The 20,656-nt window shown below is 35.5% G+C and overlaps 1 protein-coding gene across 5 annotated transcripts in view; it reads right to left on the reverse strand.

The window, feature by feature from the left end:
- Positions 1–20,656, reverse strand: part of LOC112048118 (segmentation protein cap'n'collar) — a 163,617-nt gene that overhangs the window by 123,042 nt on the left and 19,919 nt on the right. For 2 of the 5 annotated variants that reach the window (XM_052890167.1, XM_052890168.1), the window contains exon 1: positions 20,033–20,336. The exons of 1 other annotated variant lie outside the window; for it this stretch is intronic. The gene's annotated coding sequence lies outside the window, so the exon portion shown is untranslated. Of the gene's footprint in view, positions 1–20,032; positions 20,337–20,656 lie in introns of those variants that run through there. 2 more of the 5 variants (XM_052890169.1, XM_052890172.1) reach the window with 2 other exon arrangements.

A 20,656-nucleotide genomic window follows, 5' to 3' on the forward strand; every position in this document is an offset into this window, starting at 1 on the left:
GACATATTAATTATATTAGCAAAAATGCGTTAAAAGGCATTAATTTATTGAGATGTTTGACTGGAACGTTTTGGGGCTCTGATCCTAAAGTCCTATCTCTATTATATAAAAGCATGGTCAGAAGTCACTTTGATTATAGTTTTCTTGCATATATGCAAGCCAATTCCACATTATTAAAAAAACTTGATGTTATTCAAAACATTGGCTTGCGCATAATAAGTGGGGCTATGCGCTCTACACCTGTTAATTCAATGGAAGTAGAGACTTGTATTCCTCCTTTAATTGTAAGACGTATATATTTAGCTGAAAGATTTTGTTTGAAAGCTCTATCATCGAGCTCTTCAATAGTGAACAAACTTTTGCTTCCAAATAGTCTACTAACTGTAACTAAATCTACAACTGAATCTTTACAAGCGACCGCAAATTCACTTTTGGCAGGTAAACAACCTACCATATCTATTATTATGACATATATGCATAATATTGCCACTAACATAAATGTTAGTAACGCCTGGCCCATGTACTCTTGCTCCTTTGAGAGCTTGATTATGACAAATAAAATTCATTTGTTGAATATTACGTCAAACATAGACTTCCTTATGTTTATTGATAAAAATTGTAAATATTATTATAAGTTATATACAGATGGATCTAAAAATCAGCACTTTGTAAGTGCTGCTTTCTATGATCCACAAAAAAAATGTAGTAAAGCGTTTAAGTTAAATTCTCGATGTAGTATTTTTACTGCGGAATCTTTTGCAATTTTAAAAGCAATTTCTTATATAAAAGAGGAAATTTTACATAGTGTAAATAATTGTATTATAGTAACAGATTCAAAAAGTGTTCTTTTAGCTATTAACAATTTCAATTTTAGTTATAAGTCTTCATACATTATTTTTCAAATTAAAAATGTATTACTAGACATAAGAAAAACTGGAATGAACGTAGAATTTGTCTGGGTACCCTCCCACAGAGGTATAGCGGGCAATGAACTGGTTGATTCTGTAGCAAGACAAGGATTGTTTAATGAAGATTGTTCAGACAATATCAAAACTCAATTTACAGACTTTTATCATGAAGTAAAGAAGAGACAGAAGTTGCTTTGGCATGAACTTTGGAAAGAAACTAGTAAAAGTAAAGGATGTTGGTACGCAGAGATACAAAATGAAATACCGGTGCAGCCATGGTATTACAAAATGAGTTGGGATTCAAGAAAATTCATATCAATAATAAACCGACTAAGGTTTGGTCACTGTTTAGTGCCAAGCCATTTATTCAAATTAAAAATTTATAAAGACAACAAATGCATGTACTGTAAAAAAGACGACGCAGATATCAATCACATAATTTTCAAGTGTTCAGCTTTTGGTATACAGAGAATAATATTAGCAAGTTCGATAGAGTTAGTAAAGGAAGAAAACGAAATTAAGTGTGATCCCCGCCACATTAAGGAATTGTTGAGGAACCATTTATTTTATAAGCCTGTTTTAGATTTCATTAGTAACACAATAGAAAAATTGTAAAATACAGTAGTAAATTTATATTTAGACGACGACTATGACGATAATTTTAAGTGCTGTGTATTATTTTTAAGAAAAATTGTAATATTTAAAGCAGGGCCTATAAGGACTTGTATCCAAGGCCGTAAAATAAATTAAAAAAAAAAAAAAAAAAAGAAGAGTACACCCAAACCTACAAAAGATTTTTTACTCTTTGGAAACGATATGCAGAAATAACTAACTTATGTCCGTGTATGTCACGGGTATGGGAACCACACAGTTGACGCGTGGCGCGTCTTAATATAATTACTTACTCCTATATTATACAAACATTCGGTAACGAGAAAGCAGGTTATTGCCAAAAATATTTGCACATTAAAAAAAAAACAATAACGACATCTCACCGAAACAAAGACAACAAACAAAGGAGACAATTGTAGATCTGTCATAAATATTTCTGAACGTAATAAAAAACGCGCCACAGATAATGCATAAATTCAATGCAATGAACTTTCGCGCGTTCCATTTTTGAATTCGCCTTTGGAATGACATGAGGCCGTTTCCCCATCATGGCGGCCATCCAAGATGTAAGCGTGGTAATTAAATTAAAATTGTTTATTTATTCCCGGTTTTTATTTATTACAAGATTTTATTTAATATCATTCCTCGTTAGTCCTGGTCGCTGGTCGAGTTCTAGTCGGGCAATGAGATAGCCCAGTAGATACTATGACCTCTGCCTTCGATTCGGAGAACGTAAGTTCGAATCCGATCCGGTGCATGCACTTACAACTTTTCAGTTATATGTGCATTTTAAGAAATTAAATTCGTTCGGTCGTGTAGCGTTGAATGAAAAACCCACGACTGATGCACGTCACTTTCCCGCACGCACGATTTCACACCCGTGCAGTCTTTCCCCCTGTTGCCCGCATATCATGGGAGTGTTATCAACAAACTTGACAGACTATAGTCATCCATAAAATGTCCAACCACTTACTTGCTAGTAGACTAAATACAGAACTTTCCTGGCGTTGATTAAAAAATTTCATGTCGAAAAAATTTTGGTAAAAAATCGGTTAAATATTAAAATGTCGGTCAAAAAAACTTAAATATTAAATTGGCCGTCTAAAAATCGGTTAAATATCAAAATGTCGGTCAAAAAATCGGTTATGTTATCAAAGTCAAACCTGATTGCGAAAACGAAACGGATCAGCCATATTGTTTCGCTGCGGTAGGTAGAAAGTGCGCGAAATAAGTGAAAGTGAATTAACTATTGTAGTTTGAAAGCGTACGGTTTACGCCGTTTTTAATTAATTATTTAAACATTATATTAAATAATTAATATAACTTAACAGTTAACAGTTTCGGCAATATTTTTTAAAAATGTAACTTAATTCTTTCATTTTTGAGATAAAAAACACTGAAATAAACTATATTTAGTTATCTATAAATTAGTAAAAAGAGTTCTTAACAAAAAAAAAAGTATACATAATTATATTGCAGATAATTTTTATTTGTATCATTAATTTTGTTTTTCATCATTATGTTTAAGTTTTCTGTTTTTTTTTTTTTTAATCAATGTGTCTACCTAGTTAGTTTTAATTAGTTCTTAATAATTGTATTTAATAGTTTACGTGAAGTGTTGAACTGTGTGCGTGGCGGCACCTGAACTGGGTCCTAACTGAAAATCAGTGCTGCATACTTTTTTTATTGAAAGTATGCGGCAAAATGCTGAGTTGGGGCCTTTTTCTAGGTTGTGCCACATATTACAGGGCATTCTTTAGTGCTCCACTGTTTGAGTGGACAGTTAAGCCATAATATGTTATAATTTAGATTTAATGTGATATGTGGCATTACTTAAAAATAAAGATCTTTTCTTTCTTTCTTTCTTATTAAACCTATCAAATAATCCTATTATTTTTATTTATAATAACTTACGTAAAAATGTATGCCCCATCTCGCAATTTTTAACCGACTTCCAAAAAGGAGGAGGTTCTACGTTCGGCTGTATGTATGTTTTTTTTTTTTTTTAGAAAAAAAGAAATCTTTGAATATATATATATACCTATAAATTATACTTTCAATAACTCTTTAAAATAAACAAAATACAGGTCTGTTACCCGCTGATAATACATTAGTGAAAGAATTTTTTAAATTGGTTCACTTTTTCGGATCCTATTCGTAACAAACAAACAAAACAAACCTCTTTTAATTTATATTTAAATTAATATTAGTGTAATAATTAAAAAAAAAATACTACCGACTTCAAAACATTAACGTACCCACAAAACCACCCACCTTCAAAGGGATCAATAGGTAAAAAATATTGTAATCTTATTTTCCTTTTTTAGTTTCGTGGGTTATGGTAGATGTGATAGCCCAGTGGATATAACCTCTGCCTACGATTCCGGGTGGGTGCGAATCCGGTCCGGGGCATGCACCTTCAACTTTTCAGTTGTGTACATTTTAAAGAAATTAAATATCACGTGTCTCAAACGGTGAAGGAAAACATCGTCAGGAAACCTGCGTACCAGAGACTTTTCCTAATTCTCTGCGTGTGTGAAGTCTGCCAATCCGCATTGGGCCAGCGTGGTGGACTATTGGAGCAGTGGACTATTGGAGCAGTGAGCCAAATATGGGTTGATCATGATGATGATGATGGTATGGTAATGAGGTTATCACAAAAAAATATGCTATTTTAAAACAGAGTTACGTTAGTCAACCGTCCTTATCTAATCGCGTATAAGGGTAAAGGAAGGCGACACTACAAGTCGTCCTTAACTTCTTTACTATGCCGAGTGTTACAAGGTGAATCAGGTAATGGTAGAATAGAAACCATACTATAAATAGAAAATTAAATACATGTTTTAGCTAACGCATGTATTGCATTATTTTACCATAGAATTAGGTCCTGCGATAGTGAGATAAGCTTCCTACTAATATTATAAACGCGAAAGTTTGTATGTTTGTTACTCTTTAACGCCGCAACTACTGAACCGATTTGGATTAAATTTGGAATGTAAATAGATTTTGATCTGGATCAACACATATTTTGAAAAATCCATGGTTTCCGGAAATTTGCAAAAAAAAACTGATGATTTTGATAGCATTGAAACCACCATAGACTTCATAATTATCTACCATACTTAGGTAACTATGGTATAGTCTGGCAAGTTCTTTGATCCCATGATTTGCGGGCGACGGGGGAAAGACTGCGGGTGTGAAATCGTCCGTCGGTTTTTCATTCATCGCTACACGCCCCCTGGCCCGCGCGGACCATCGGGAGTGTTACGAACGAAGTTGCCAAGCAACAGGAGCATGGGCTGAAGAAATTTCCGCCATCATAAAATGAGGCAAATCAGGCTATGACAGGCTCTTAGTCCAATACTTCCAAGTTAGTCCGTACTTCATATAGTACAAGATCCGACATAGAAATATATACCCTCATCAGTTATTTAGTTGAGATAAGAAATTAATGATGGAAAATATTCACATTGACGCATTGCAAATAGATTGCATAATTAAATTGCGGCCGGATAGTATTAAATTTATTACTTACATTGATTTAATCTACTTCATATAGTATTCATCAAGATAGGCTGTATATGCAAGCAATTTGCAATTAGTTACTGTGACTCTACTATCACTAGCTGACGCCGCGCGGTTTTACCCGTGTGGTTCCCGTTCCCGTAGGAAAACGGGGATAATATATGGCCTTCCTCGATAAATGGGCTATCTAACAGTGAAAGATTTTTTTAAATCGGACCAGTAGTTCCTGAGATTAGCGCGTTCAATCAAATAAACAAACAAACTCTTCAGCTTTATATATTAGTATAGAGTATAAATTTATTTGTTATCAGACTAATAGGTTTGCGATGCGACTATTGAAGCGATTTGGCTGAAATTTAGAATGGAAATAGATTTTATTCTGGATTAACACATAGGCTACTTTTCATTACGGAAATGTTCATGGTATCCGCGGGATTTGTGATTTGGAGAATCTAAAATCCACACGAAGTCGCGGGCGACTGTTGGGCACTAAAATAACAGATGAGGATACATATTTATAATGCCGGATCTTAGACTAAGAGATCAAGAACTAGTATGTCATGTACTTTTAGCGCCATCTGGTTAGGCTTTTCTATTTATGGGAACGACAAGTTTCAGATTATAGACACCATACGATTAAATATGGACAGAACATTATCTATCGTATGGTGTCATTCGTCTATGGTTGCTGGTCATAAATTTGACGTTTGAAAATTTATAAATACGACCTACTTTTCAATTAACCATTTAGAGACAAGACAAAGCTACCGTATGTATTTTATCTATTTAATTATAATCTACACTTAAAAAGGCTCGAAAGAAATCAGAGCGGTGAAGCGAGTTTATTAAACAATTTCTCCCATTTTTAACCGACTTTAAAAAAAGGAGGAGGTTCTCAATTCGTCTGTATGTTTTTTTTTGTATGTATGTTACCTGATTACTCGAAGACGCCAAGACCGACTTGAATATTTTTTTTTTGTTTGAAAGGTATACCCCTGAGGTGATCCCATTCTCACCATTTCAGGATCTGATGATATCCCATCATGATCCTGAAATGGTGTTTAACCGGTGTTGTGTTAATATAAGCCGTTTCTGATAGAATTACATGAAAGAACATTGTCTGAATAACCTAAATCTTTATGATATTCTTACATGGCACGAATTAATACATCATTGGACTAGCACCGCCTTCAAACTGATCATCAGTTAGAACATAATATGATAGATAGAACTTTGTATGATGTTATTTTTCGCTTTTTAGGTTAGTCAGTATGTTTTATGTTTTTGAAGTCGGTTAATTTTTTTTTAAAGAAACTTGTTTAAAAATGGAAGGCATTAAATGTCTAATCCAAGACACAGTCAAAAACCTACTTTGTCCACTCAAAAACCGAAACGATTATTTACAATGAAAAAAAAAACATAAGTATTCTGTTTTCGAACGTTAGCAAAACAGCCTTGAACTCCGGTGGGCGTTAGAAAAAAACAAACGGGTGACGTAGATTTGCGCGCGAAACGCCATTTTGATTAGAATTTCAAATTTGCAAGTTCAATGACTCGTATATGATAAATATTATGCACATTATCAATCAATATATCAATCTATACTAATATTATAAAGAGGTAAACTTTGTTTGTATGTTTGTTTGTTTGTAATGAATAGGCTCAAAAACTACTGGACCGATTTTAAAAATTCTTTCACCATTCGAAAGCTACATTATCCACAAGTATCATAGGCTAAATTTTATTTAGGAAAAAAATAGGGTTCCGTAGGATATTTGGGTTTTTTGGACACAAGGTGTAAAAAATCAACTAGAAAAGTAACTTATTTTGCGTACGCTGCCTAAACTATAAAAGATAGAACCATAAAATGTTGTAATTAATTGTAGGTCTTATAAAAATCTACAAAAAAATCCGCGACACACTATCCGAGATATATACATAGATAGATCACTCGACATAGATAGATACCTATCTATGTCGAGTGAGGCACAACAATCATTTTTTTTAGGGTAGGGGTAGGGAAGAGGTAGGGGTAGGGTAGAGGTAGTTGAAAGTTTACATCGAGTTTCACGCGGACGAAGTCGCGGACGTCCGCTAGTATATTAATAAAGTTATAATATCTGTTTTGTGAGTAATCATTTGATGTGATATACAAATACGTAATCGATTTTTATCTATATAAAATCTTTTTATATACATAAGCAATGATAATTTTATACTATAGATAGGTTACGTCCCTACAAAATCTACGCAAAAAGTGATCCGAATAATAGGCTACAACACTGAGCGCACACATGAACAATTTTGTCTTTAATTGCAATATATATTTATGTATATATAGTATTTACACTTCATGAACACACAATGGGGATGATGACTAGGTTTGAATATATTGATTTATTATGATACATTCGGGTAAATAAGGTCAATGTTAACTAATTTATACATAAAAAGCAAAGATTGTCTGGATATTTGCAAAATAAATGAGATTATAAAATTTCAAAATCTATTAAAAATCTTTTATCGTAATTAGATGAAAATTCATACAGTTTTATCTTCCTTACATTAAATGTGACATTTTTTAATATGTGAACTATAAACAAAAACGCACAAATAACAAAGATATTAGTAATTTTGTTTGAACGCATATACAAATCTAACGATCATCACATTACCTACGACGTCATTAGTTCGTGCCATTTTGTATGGGGCGTTTTTCAGGGATCCGCGGCAGCGCCGCAAATCTGACCCTTTAAATCCCTGTAGCTCCGAAAGTAATGATCGCAGATACCCTGTTACTTTTACAAAATTGCTTTACTGTTAGCATACTCTTAATTTAAAAAACTGTCATCATCCCTATTCCATATTGTATACCATATTTAGGTATTATTTGTTTAAATAACGTTCGTTGTTGACTACAGCTATCATTGAGTTGACAATAAATTTCCTCTTTTGAGCGCCTCATTTTCCATTCGCTAGTAACACATCTAACAGTATTTAATATCATTGTATAGAAGTGTTATTAGAACGTCAATATTAGACTAGGTACTTTTTAGTTTTCTCCTTAAAGTCCAAGATTCGTATTAGAAATTTGAATCTAACTAAGTTTCCTTAGTAACTATATCGTATAAAATTAACGACTGGCAAGGTTGTCGTCAAGGATGACGCATAAAGGGAAAACCATTTTTCACTACTCTTGCTAGGCTTACTCGTGTACTAACGTATTAAAAAAAGGTTTAATTCGTAAATAGTTTAATCATACTAAACCAGCAAAATCTCTCTATAACTTGCTTAAAGACCTTGGCCTCTCTAGAAGTGCAGCTAGTTCTATATAAGAACGGGTTTCCAAAGCTGCTCTAATAGGATCTTCTCAAATTTGTCTAGGCAGGGAGAACAACACGAGCAGAGAACGGGGAGTGTTGATCGATCGTCAAGGAATTCCTTAACCCTACATCCAGTAGTCACAAGTCCTGGACTTTGCTTGATGTTTTTCTCTCTACCACGCGATGGACCCGGCACCTGCACTGCACGGTGAATCCATGGAACGTCCGTCATCCGTCTCATAATGACCACTATATAACTAAAGAGGTTTTATTCTTAAATTGAATCATCATAGGTGGGTACAAGTAAGTACATTATGTAAGGCCCTGATTGTTTGATAAAAAAAGTTTAAGTTGGAACGAAATGCAGCGATCTTGTCTATGGAATGAGTAATTTTTTTTAAATTTGATTTTTGTTGAGTTGCAAGCTACGTTAAAAAGAATTTTAACATTGAATACTGTACTGAATTATTTTATTTTCTCGCAATCGTAGTGATAAGTATAATGTGACACGCGGGGCTAAACCCATTAGGGTCATTCTAGCCCCTTGTATAACAATCTACTATTAAGACATTGAGTTACTGTGAACTAGAGATGACACCAGCACTATTAAATACAGTCCAACTGTGGCGATATCGCCGCACTTCGAAGTTTCTTCTTAGCTAACAAATTACGTTAAGCGAAACGCGTAAGCGCCAAGTAATTGGCGCATACGACGTTTAGATCGCAAGAAAACAATTTTTACTGTTATAAATTGTAATTAAATCGAATTGGTATTATAAAGACAAAAAGAACCTTGCAAATTCCATGGTTCATGTGAAATTTCTAAAAACAGTATTTCATGATAAAGGAGTCTCGAGCGTCCGTTCTATAGGTACTAATGTTATAAAAAGATAACTTTGTGGTATTGTAGGGGGTAATCTAAAAGTAATCTCTGAATATGATGCACTGATTTTGAAAATCTTTTTACGAATAGAAAAATACGTAACTTGTCAGTGTCATATGCTACAATTGGGATGACGACTAGGTTTGAATATATTGATTTTTATATGTTTGCAAAATAAATAAAATTATAAAATTTTCAAAATCTACTAAAAATGCTTTTAACGTAATTAGATGAAAATTCATAAATTTTTAGCTTCTTTACATTAAACGTGAAATTTTTCAATATGTGAACTATAAACATAAACGCACAAATAACAAAGATATTTGTATATTTGTTTGAACGCCCAAACAAATATAACGAACAGCGAATCAACGACGTCATTAATTCGTGCCATTTTGTATGGGGCGTTTTTCAGAGACCCCGCAAATATGACACGCAAATTTAAATCCCTGTAGCTCCGAAAGTAATGATCGCACATACCCTGTTACTTTTACAAAATTGCTTTACTATTAGCATATTCCTACAATTTAAAAACAGTCATCATCCCTATTTATCTTCGTATTCCCACGGGAACGGGTACTCGGCAGGTGAAATCGCAGGAGTCCACTAATATTACTAAGTTTTAATATTAACACCCAAAGTGCTCATCATAAACTTTTAATATCAACAACCCAACGCATAACTCAGTAAGGAGGTTACACCAAAAATACATCAGAATACATACGCTTACATATACCACATACCCGGTGCATCTCGCGATCCGAGGTCACTTTCATAATTGAACGAGGCTGTGATAGCCAGACATACAACATTTTGTTAAGCTATTGTACAGCTTTGAGCGCGGCGAGCGCGAGAAAATCGTAACGAAAATAAATCTAACACCCAAGCCGTGCATCAAGTTAACTTTAAGCTTTAAGCAATGTGTTAAAAAACATTTACTTAGTCGAGGTTACTACAACATTGATGGGTTCCTTAAAGATAAAAGCGCTTGGAGGCCCATGGATCAGCTTCCACCTTCACACAAAAAGTATAACTATAAGAAATTGTAATGTTATCATTAATTGTAAATTATAATACTGTATGATTTTTCAAAAAGAGCAACTGTTGAGTTTCTTGCCGGTTTCTTCTCAGCAGAACCTGCCTTCCGAACCGGTGGTACAAATCTTTACTAATAGTCAACTGACGTGTCAAAACTGCTTGTAAACTGAGCCTACTTGAAATAAATGATTTTTGATTTGATTTGATAACACATTTCGACGTTATCATATCGACTCAACTGGACAAGTGTGAAACTAAGGCGCAAAACTTATTAAACCAGAGTTGGTCGACCCCCCATCAGGTGGACTGACGATATCAAGTAAGACGATAGCAGGGATTACTGGATGCAGGCGGCTCAGTATCGTGATGTTTGAAAGTGCCTACAAAAGGCCTGTGTCCTGCAGTGGACTCCATCGGCTGATGTGATGATATAGCAATTGCAACGTGGTCGAAAACGACACTTTGCAATTGCACGTTGTAGAGTCAACATCTCCTGAGAATGCTCCGGTTTCGGGGTGAAACGTACGTAGAGAGTATTTCGTCGGACCTGGGTGACGTCGTCGCATGGATTCGTCAACTTTTCGCGGATGATAACAAAATAAATAAATCATTATAAAATCATGATGAACTTCCGCAAAGTAACGCCTGCTTCTATCCAATGATGTGATGATGTTGACTTACCTACGCTAGGAGCATAGACTAAATTTTCCAGCCTTCATATAAGAAGAGGCCTTTATAAAATGAGAAGGCCTTTAGGTATGTCTGGGTATCGCACGCACTCAGCGCGTCGCACGTTTTTGGTAAAGGTCCTCGAGACGAATTTATTCATATAAATTACAAACATTGCTTTATTGCCAAGAAATTTTCCTTTTGTTCAACTGCATTATGAAGTCTTAAATACGCTTAGTATTTTTAGAGGATTTTGAGTTACTTTGGCCATATAGCCCGTCGCCTTCCCGATAACCTGGATAAAGTAATAGTGGTGGGCAAGGTGAAAGGGAAACGACCACGCGGCCGATCACCTACCCGCTGGTCTGACCAGGTTAAGTCACTCACTGGACTCGCTGTAACAACAGCCATTAGAAAAGCTGAGGACCGGACTGTGTGGAGGGGAATTGTTAACAACGCAACGAAGGGACTGCAGTGCGGACACGACCTGATGAATGCGACCAAGAAGAGAGTGTTTGTATAGCTTTTATCGCGGGCTTTGAGTGCGGCGAGCGAATCAAGAAATTCCGTAACGAAAATAAACCTAACACCCAAGCCGTGCATCAAGACACATTTCGACGTTATCATATCGACTCAACTCGACAAGTGGTGAAACTAAGGGGTTATACTTATTAAACCAGAGTGCGATTCACAGCACAGACAACGCTAAAAGCTAACGCTTTTAGCAATAGAAGTAGCAAGGGGGCGTGGCCCGCGTACACCCGGGTGTGCGGAACATCGCAAACGTCTTCGTGCATGTACTAGCAGTCTTGTTTTGTTCTGTGACAAAAGGAATAAATAATATTCAACTCTAAAGTAAGGGTAACATATTTCATTTTTCACAAAATAATAAACTGTCATTTAGGCCACGCCCCTGGGTACGCTGGTTTCAATATAAAGAATTGGCACTTTATAAATCTAGTTACCTCTTATATCTGTGGTGCGATTCCAGATCAACGTAAACACATTTTTTATTTATTTACTTTTTTATGGGTTAGCCCAATAGTACACCACGCTGGCCCAATGCGGATTGGCAGACTTCACACGCATATAACAAAGAAAATTCTCAGGTATGCAGGTTACCTTACGATGTTTTCCCTCACTTTCAGACACGTGACATTTACACACAACTGAAACGTTGGAAATGCATGACCCGAACCAACACCCTCCGGAATCGGAGGCAGAGGTCACATCCACTGGGCTACGACGGTGATCAGATGGTATGCAACGCGCAAAGTATTTGGGACGTTTTAAATCCAGCAAGACCGCAATGCCGACTCCCAAGGTCCATATAACCGTTTTGCCCTTCTCAGAGCGACCTACATTTAGTTTATCAACAATAATAATAATGAGCCGTATGTTTATCCGTGTTATTTCAAACGTGTGAAAAGTGAAATGGGACCTTGCACACTTGACGTTAAGTGACTGTGTGCAGTTTAATTAATAGGCAGCTTGTTATACCGCATTTTATGATGGAAAGCCCTGTCAGCCTATCTTTCATTACTTTCAGTGTGCCTAGTGGGAGTTTTTAATGTTTTCATACTGTTACTATCGCGTTGACGTAAACGTGAACGTGAATGGGGATGATGACTAGGTTTGAATATATTGATTTTTATGATACATTCGGATAAATAACGTCAATGTTAACTCATTTATGCATAAAAAGCAAAGATTGTCTGGATATTTGCAACATAAATAAAATTATAAAATTACAAAATCTATTAAAAATCTTTTATCGTAATTAGGTGAAAATTAGAAACAGTTATGGCTTCTTTACATTAAATGTGACATTTTTCAATATTTGAACTATAAACATAAACACACAAATAACAAAGAATTACTAATAGTAATTTTGTTTGAACGCCCATACAAATCTAACGATCATTATGTACCTACGACGTCATTAGTTCGTGCCATTTTGTATGGGGCGTTTTTCAGGGATCCGCGGCAGCGCCGCAAATCTGACCCTTTAAATCCCTGTAGCTCCGAGGTAATGATCGCAGATACTTTTACAAAATTGCTTTACTATTAGCATACTCTTAATTTATATATAATTTAAATACTGTCATCATCCCCATTGTGCTGTTTCAATTCCTTAGCAATTCGCGTTTACGTTAACGTTTTTTTTTTTTATTCTTGACTACAATCTCACCTGATGGTAAGTGATGATACAGTCTAAGATGGAAGCGGGCTAACTTGTTAGGAGGAGGATGAAAACCCACACCCCTTTTCGGTTTCTACACGACATCGTACTGGAAAGCTAAATCGCTTGGCGGTACGTCTTAGTCGGTAGGGTGGTAACTAGCCACGGCCGAAGCCTCCCACCAGCCAGATCTGGACCAATTAAGAAAATCTCAATCGGCCCAGCCGGGGATCGAACTCAGGACCTCCGTCTTGTAAATCCACCGTGCATACCACTGCGCCACGGAGTTCGTCAAAAAAAAAAACTACTGCTCTTATCTGAATTAGGATTTTGTTAATTAAATGTTTAAAATGCATAACGAAAGATTTTACAAAATGATTTGAAGACGATTTTTCCTTGAAAAATAATTATATTTCCTATACTTTCAATTTTCAATGTTTTTAAAGCCCATTAGGGCTTTATCGCCGACAAAGCAGTCTCAGTTCAAAGAGTATCAAATGCATACCCTAGTCTAAACGTTTGTGCACGCTACTAAATGCAGTTTTTGGCACGAAGTCACGGAAGAAAATACAGGATGCATTATATTTATACCATGATAAGAGAAACTTCAGAGCAATTCCAGGAAACTTGCAAATTGGTTGACTAAGGTCATTTTGAATACAAGCAGACATTTATAGAAGTTTATTATCACCATATTCGGCTCACTGTCGAGCACGAGTCTCCTCTCAGAATGATTACGATAATAGTCACCCACGCTGGCCCAATTACATATCACGTGTCTCAAACGGTGAAGGAAAAACATCGTGAGGAAACCTGCATACCTGCGAATTTTCTCAATTCTTTTCGTGTGTGAAGTCTGTCAATCCGCATTGGGCCAGCGTGGTGGACTATAGGCCTAAACCCTCTCATTCTGAGAGGAGACTCGTGCTCAACAGTGAGCCGAATATGGGTTGTTAATGGTGTTGTATACTGTGGTATAGATTAATTCTGAGATAGCTTAAAATCGCAGTACTTAAAAGTAGTGTTTGCAGCGGTTTGCACATCACATATGCAAAAAATTCACTGCCAATGATGTTAAATACTGTTAGATGTAAGCGCATGAAAATGAGGCGCTCAAAAGAGGAAATTTCCACATTTCATTGTTAGTTGTGGAATTCTGGTCATTTACAAGACGGAGGTCCTGGGTTTCATCCCTGGCTGAGCCGATTGAGGTTTTCTTAATTAGTTCAGGTCTAGCTGGAAGGCTTCGGCTGTTGCTAGTTACCACCCTACCGGCAAAGACGTACCGCCTTTATCTTATATTGCATCATCAAACATATAATATCAAAAAAAATATAACTTGGTTTTTTTCAAAACTATTCATATATTATCACCATATTCACCATATTCGATAATTCGTTTTAGATAATTCAGTAGGTGATGATGTATCTGCCATTTGCGTTTTATCCATTAACTAGCCGACGCCCGCGACTTCGTCCGCGTGGAACTCGATGTAAACTTACAACTACCCCTATCCTACCCCTACCCTACTCCTAACTACTACCCTACTTTTCTGGTTGATTTTTTACACCTTGTGTCCGGAAAACCCAAATATCTTACGGAACCCTATTTTTTTCAAACATAAAATTTAGCCTATGTTACTTGTGGATAATGTAGCTTTCGAATGATGAAAGAAGTTTTAAAATCGGTCCAGTAGTTTTTGAGCCTATTCATTACAATCAAACAAACAAACATACAAACAAAGTTTTCCTCTTTATAATATTAAGTATAGATTACGGAACAACCTGTATAGTGTTTTACCCTAGTTAAATACCCTGTGCACGCCACTGGGTGTTTAATGTTTAATGTGTGAGTGGGTGTTGGTACATCGAACCGGTGGTGGTGTGGGTGTACGGACGCGGTAAGGACAGACAGGCAGACTGAATCATTGTCTTTATTTGTAGAGTCCAAGGTTCGATGTCCAGTTGCATTAATTTTGTTATCAGGGTATTTTAACTGTCCACTAGGGCAAAGCCGCTTTGAAGCAGAGGGATCGTTTAAGTATTACGTAAGCGCTACAGTGGGGTGGGGTCTTTCATCATCATCATCATCATCATGTCATGTTTGTTTGATTGAACGCGCTCATCTCAGGAACTACTGGTCCGATTTGAAAAATTCTTTCAGTGTTAGATAGCCCATTTATCGAGGAAGCCTATATATTATCCCTGTATTCTTACGGGAACGGGAACTACGCGGGTGAAACCGCGCGGCGTCAGCTACTCTATTATAAAGAGTAAAGTTTGTAATCTCTGGATCTACTAAACCGATTTTGAAAATTCTTTTCCCACTTGAAAGCCACGTTATCTGCGAATGTTATAGGCTACATTTTATCCCCGTATTCCAATGGTAAAAGGAACTACGCGAGTAAAACCGCGAGGCATCCTAGTTTCAATATATAACAAAGGTTTGTGATGCCAACAACCCGGTGATTCAGGTGATGTCGTATTCGTTAGCAGCTATCATAACCAATTATAGTGACGCCCACGACCACAGATATTATGGAGCGAGGCCTGTGGTGGTCAGACATTCCTCATTAACCCCCGACGCAAAAAGAGGGGTGTTAGTTTGTCTGTGTCACCATAACTCCTGAACGGATGAAGCGATTTCAATTTAGTTGTTTTTGTATGTAAGGTGACTTATGTGCGAGTGTTTTTAGACATGTTTGATGAAAATCGGTTGAGCCGTTTAAAAGTTGTGGGGGGTGAAAGTGGGGAAGAAAAGCCGAATGTTTAAAATATACTCGAGTGGGGTCTCAAATGAAAGCGCACTGAAAGAGAACTGATGACTTGATTGGGAGTGTAATTAATAATTTCATGACATTCGGGGGTTTTATAAAATTTCAGTTTTACGTTATTTTGTGAAATTTTATTTTTGGATACCTACTTATTATTGCAGGCGCTAGATCTAGTTATTATACAAGTTAATACAATATTTTTAACAAACAAATTGAACCGACTTCAAAGATGGATTACTCTAAAAACGCGATAAATAAAATCGTACCTATCCTTTCCTTTCTATTGATCAGTTTGACGGCGGTGCCAATAAAGAAAAAGCACATTTGGCATAGCGCCGCCTTTAAACCGATGTTATTTTCCGATTTTTAGAGTAATGTATCTTTTAAATTAAATGATTTCAATTAAAATCGCGATTAAATAAAACTGTAAGTGGTAGTGCGCAATCAAAACTGACTGTCTGTAGCGCCATTATCTATACTAATATTATAAAGCAAAAGCGTTTGTTTGTTTGAACGCGCTAATCTCAGGAACTACTGGTCCGATTTGAAAAATTCTTTCAGTGTTAGATAGCCCATTTATCGAGGAAGGCTATATTTTATCTCCATATTCATACGGGAACGGAAACAACGCGGGTGAAACCGCGCGGCGTCAACTAGTAGAGTAAATAAAAATTAAAACATCCGTTTAATTTAAATAAAGAACAGAGTAACCAAAAAAAAAAAACACAAGTTCGGAAACGTACGAAAAGTTTCAAACAAAAGGTAAAACGTAAATAATATTTTTAATACCCAGCGTCCTTGTCGAACGAACGGTCGCGCGGGTCAACGACCTTGCGCGGACGCGCTCAGAGAGCATTGCCAAAAATACATGAGTTTTCGCGCCCGTGAAAATGCTATACGTCGATTATTATCATTATCAACCCATATTCGGCTCACTGTTCATCTGAGGTACAGAGCAGAAAATGGGAATGGGAAAATGGCAGGAGAAATTGGAAAGTGTTGGCCTACGAATCAGTCAAACGAAAACTGAATATTTATTCTTGGACTTTGGCGGCACATCTCAATCTTTCAAAATTGCCTAAAACCCTACCAGCTTGCTCCGATTTTCGGTACCTCGGATCGCTTTTTCAAATCGATGGCAATGTGGACCGAGACGTGAAAAGTAGAATGAATGCGGTATGGATGAAATGGCTGTTCACTGTTCAGCTCGAGTCTCCTCCCAGTCTCCCAAAAAAAAACATTAAATCGTAGACAGAGAAGCATTAAACAAAAAAAAATCCATTGCTTTTTTTTATTATTAACAAGTTAGCCCTTGACTACAATCTTATGATAAGTGATGATGCAGTCTAAGATGGAAGCGGGCTAACTTGTTAGGAGGAGGATGAAAATCCACACACCTTTTCGGTTTCTACACGACATCGTACCGGAACGAATTGGCGGTACGTCTTTGTCGGTAGGATGGTAAATAGCCACGGCCGAAGCCTCCCACCAGCCAGACCTGGACCAATTAAGAAAATCTCAATCGGCCCAGCCGGGGATCCAACCCAGGACCTCCGTTTTGTAAATCCACCGCGCGTACCACTGCGCCACGGAGGCCGTCAAAAAAAAACGTTTAAAAACGCCATAAACAAATGCTACTACGCGAAGATCACTGACAATCTGTCAGAGTTTCAAACATGTTGCCATGATAAAAATTCCTAAATATTGTTGTCAGCTAATAAAAAAAATACATTTTATTTAATTAATTTAAAACGAAATGTGGGTTTATGTTCTTTTAATATAAAAATAACTTGTTCTGCTTAGTTGACGCTCAGAATAAAGGCCCAACCTCCATACAAAATTGGGATATGTCCTGTGTAGTCATTTCACACCTAATAATAATGGAGATGATGACTAGGTTTGAATATATCCATTTTTATGATACATTCGGGTAAATAGGGTCAATGTTAACTAATTTATACATAAAAAGCAAAGATTGTCTGGATATTTGCACAATAAATGAGATTATAAAATTTCAAAATCTATAAAAAATCTTTTATCGTAATTAGATGAAAATTCATACAGTTTTAGCTTCCTTACATTAAATGTGACATTTTTTAATATGTGAAATATAAACATAAAAGTACAAATAACAAAGATATTAGTAATTTTGTTTGAACGCAAATACAAATCTAACGATCATTACATTACCTACGAAGTCATTAGTTTGTGCCATTTTGTATGGGGCAATCTCATTTTTTTGCAAATATCCAGACAATCTTTGCATTTTATGTATAAATTAGTTAACACTGACCATATTTACCCGAATGTATCATAAAAATCAATATATTTGAACCTAGTCATCATCGCCATTGTTATAATTGATAACATCAGATAAAGTTGTTCAAGAAACATTGGAATTGGAATTGGTAGGTCTCCATATCCTTTAACCTAGAATCCAATGGGGACCTACACCGAAGGACCTACGACTTAGGACTACACAATGCCCAATCACATGGCCAAGTCCAGAAACTGCCCAGAAGGAAGTAGAAGAATCTTCTAAACAAAAAGGAGGGAAACGAGGCTCTTTAGTAAGCATTTAAAAAAAAAAGATAAATAATGATAGAATGAGGAAATGCTCATTTTAAATAGTGTTTGTTTTTAAGCGGCTTTACAGCTGTGGATTCTAGGTCTTTCGAGTGTTCTAAATTTTTTTTTATTACTTCTAGTTCCATTATGAATGTAATTCTAAGATAAAAGCAGCAACATTGTCTATTTTACTACTTAGCATGACTATGCAAAGGGCTCATTACAAAAACCAGTAAGGTATATGAAAAACATTATCAAATCAAAATTTAATATTGAGATTTGATACTTATTTTTTAATTACTCTAGCTTTTCACATAGTTCCCATTGTTGTGGGCATAAGTGGATAAAATGTGGTCTATGTTACTCGGTAATAATGTAGCTTTCCATTGGTGAAAAAAAAAATGTTTTATTAGTTAAGTTGTGAAACTGTAACAAAGTTACTATCACAAATAAAAGATAATATTATATTAAAAAGAGATTTTATTTGGTTTGTTTTGTTTTACGAATAGGCTCCAAAAGAATTCTTGTACCAATATAATGTAGCTTTTCATTATTAAATAGTAGTAAATGGAATGACGGCCTTCATGGTGCAGTGGTATGTGCGGTGTATATACAAGAAGGAGGTTCTGGGTTGAATCCCGGGCTGGGCTGTCAAATTAGTCTGCTTCCATCTTACATTGTATCATCACTTACCATCAGGTGAGATTGCAGAAGGGCTAACTTGTACATAAAAAAATTAAAAAAATATGGAATGGTTTAGTATGGTTTAGTTTAATATGTATATTTATTTCAATTTTATATCTAAAAATGGAATATGTGAGTGATTGATTTTAATTATTTGGCAAAGCGAATTTTGTATAATCCACACCATAAGTTTTCAATTTCTGAATACACTTATCTAATCTCAAAAAGTATTTCCAATCAGAAGAGCAGATTTGTTATAAAAATATCCTTGTTTTTTGGCATCAGTAAAAAAATATTCATGGCTGTATGGTCCCTTATTGACTAATTTAAAAAAAAACTATGACCCTTAGCTAATCAGGATGTCTGGTTGAAGATCTTTGCCTGCCCCTTGTGGATAAATAGAAAAAAAAAAGTTTACATCTACTCAGACAGAACAACTTTTTATAGGTGACAACTCCTACTAGAATGTTAAGTAGGTATTGGTAGGTTAATCTTTTATTATTGGATTTGCTTTCAATACCATTCTATTTTACTAATTATATATTTCAAACCTTTTATAAATAATACACATACACATTAAAAATCGTCTGCTATGCCCTATATGACTATTTAAACAAGATTCTGATAAGAAAAGATAAGATTAAAAATACAACTTGAAACTAAACAAAGTCACGCAAAATCAGCTCGTCTTATTTTCCGCAACACATGAAAACAACCTTTGTTCCTTTTTTTTTAATACCTACATATTCAAACAGGCAAAGATCGAAATATATTCAGTCTAATGTTTGCCGAATAACCTTAAAGTTAATAGTTGAGGAGTTAAGTTTAACATTTTTGTGTGAGACTGCCGTATTTACGCTCCGTTACCTTCAGTTAACGAAAGATATCCAATAAAGAGGTAAAAACCAATGGAAAAACAGTGGTTACTGTTAAGTGTTCACGTGAAGGAATTATAATCCACACACTTTTAAACACTCAAAACACTGACAATCCGTGTAATACTCAACCGGTAGTACAAAATAACAAATTATTCACTATTCCAAGAAAGTTTTAGCACTAAAAATACACGATTTCGCAACGATTTTTAAGTTAAAAAACACAAAAAAGCGAATAGACTCGATTGCAATTTGTTTGTGACTGATCGTGGTCACAGAGTACAGTACACTTCGGATCGAAGTTTTTGAGTGACGACACGTCATTGTTATCTGACAACTAGAGTGAGACAAAGTTATACGAGTAAACGAAATAGCGCTATACAACACTTACACACGTTCTTTTATGCGTCATTTTAATTACTTACTCATTAATAATAATTTATTTAAATCTTCTAATTAAGTTCACTGGTTTGTAAAATTATTAATTATTACAAGATGATAATCATAATAAAAGCAGATATTTTTAAATAATAACATCATTTTATAATGCGCCATCTGTTGAGGAGCAGCTGCACTACGATATGAATTATATAAGGGAGGCAACAACTACTTCCTG

The sequence above is a fragment of the Bicyclus anynana genome, chromosome 27 (genome assembly GCF_947172395.1).
Source record: "Bicyclus anynana chromosome 27, ilBicAnyn1.1, whole genome shotgun sequence".
Lineage (NCBI taxonomy): Eukaryota > Metazoa > Arthropoda > Insecta > Lepidoptera > Nymphalidae > Bicyclus > Bicyclus anynana.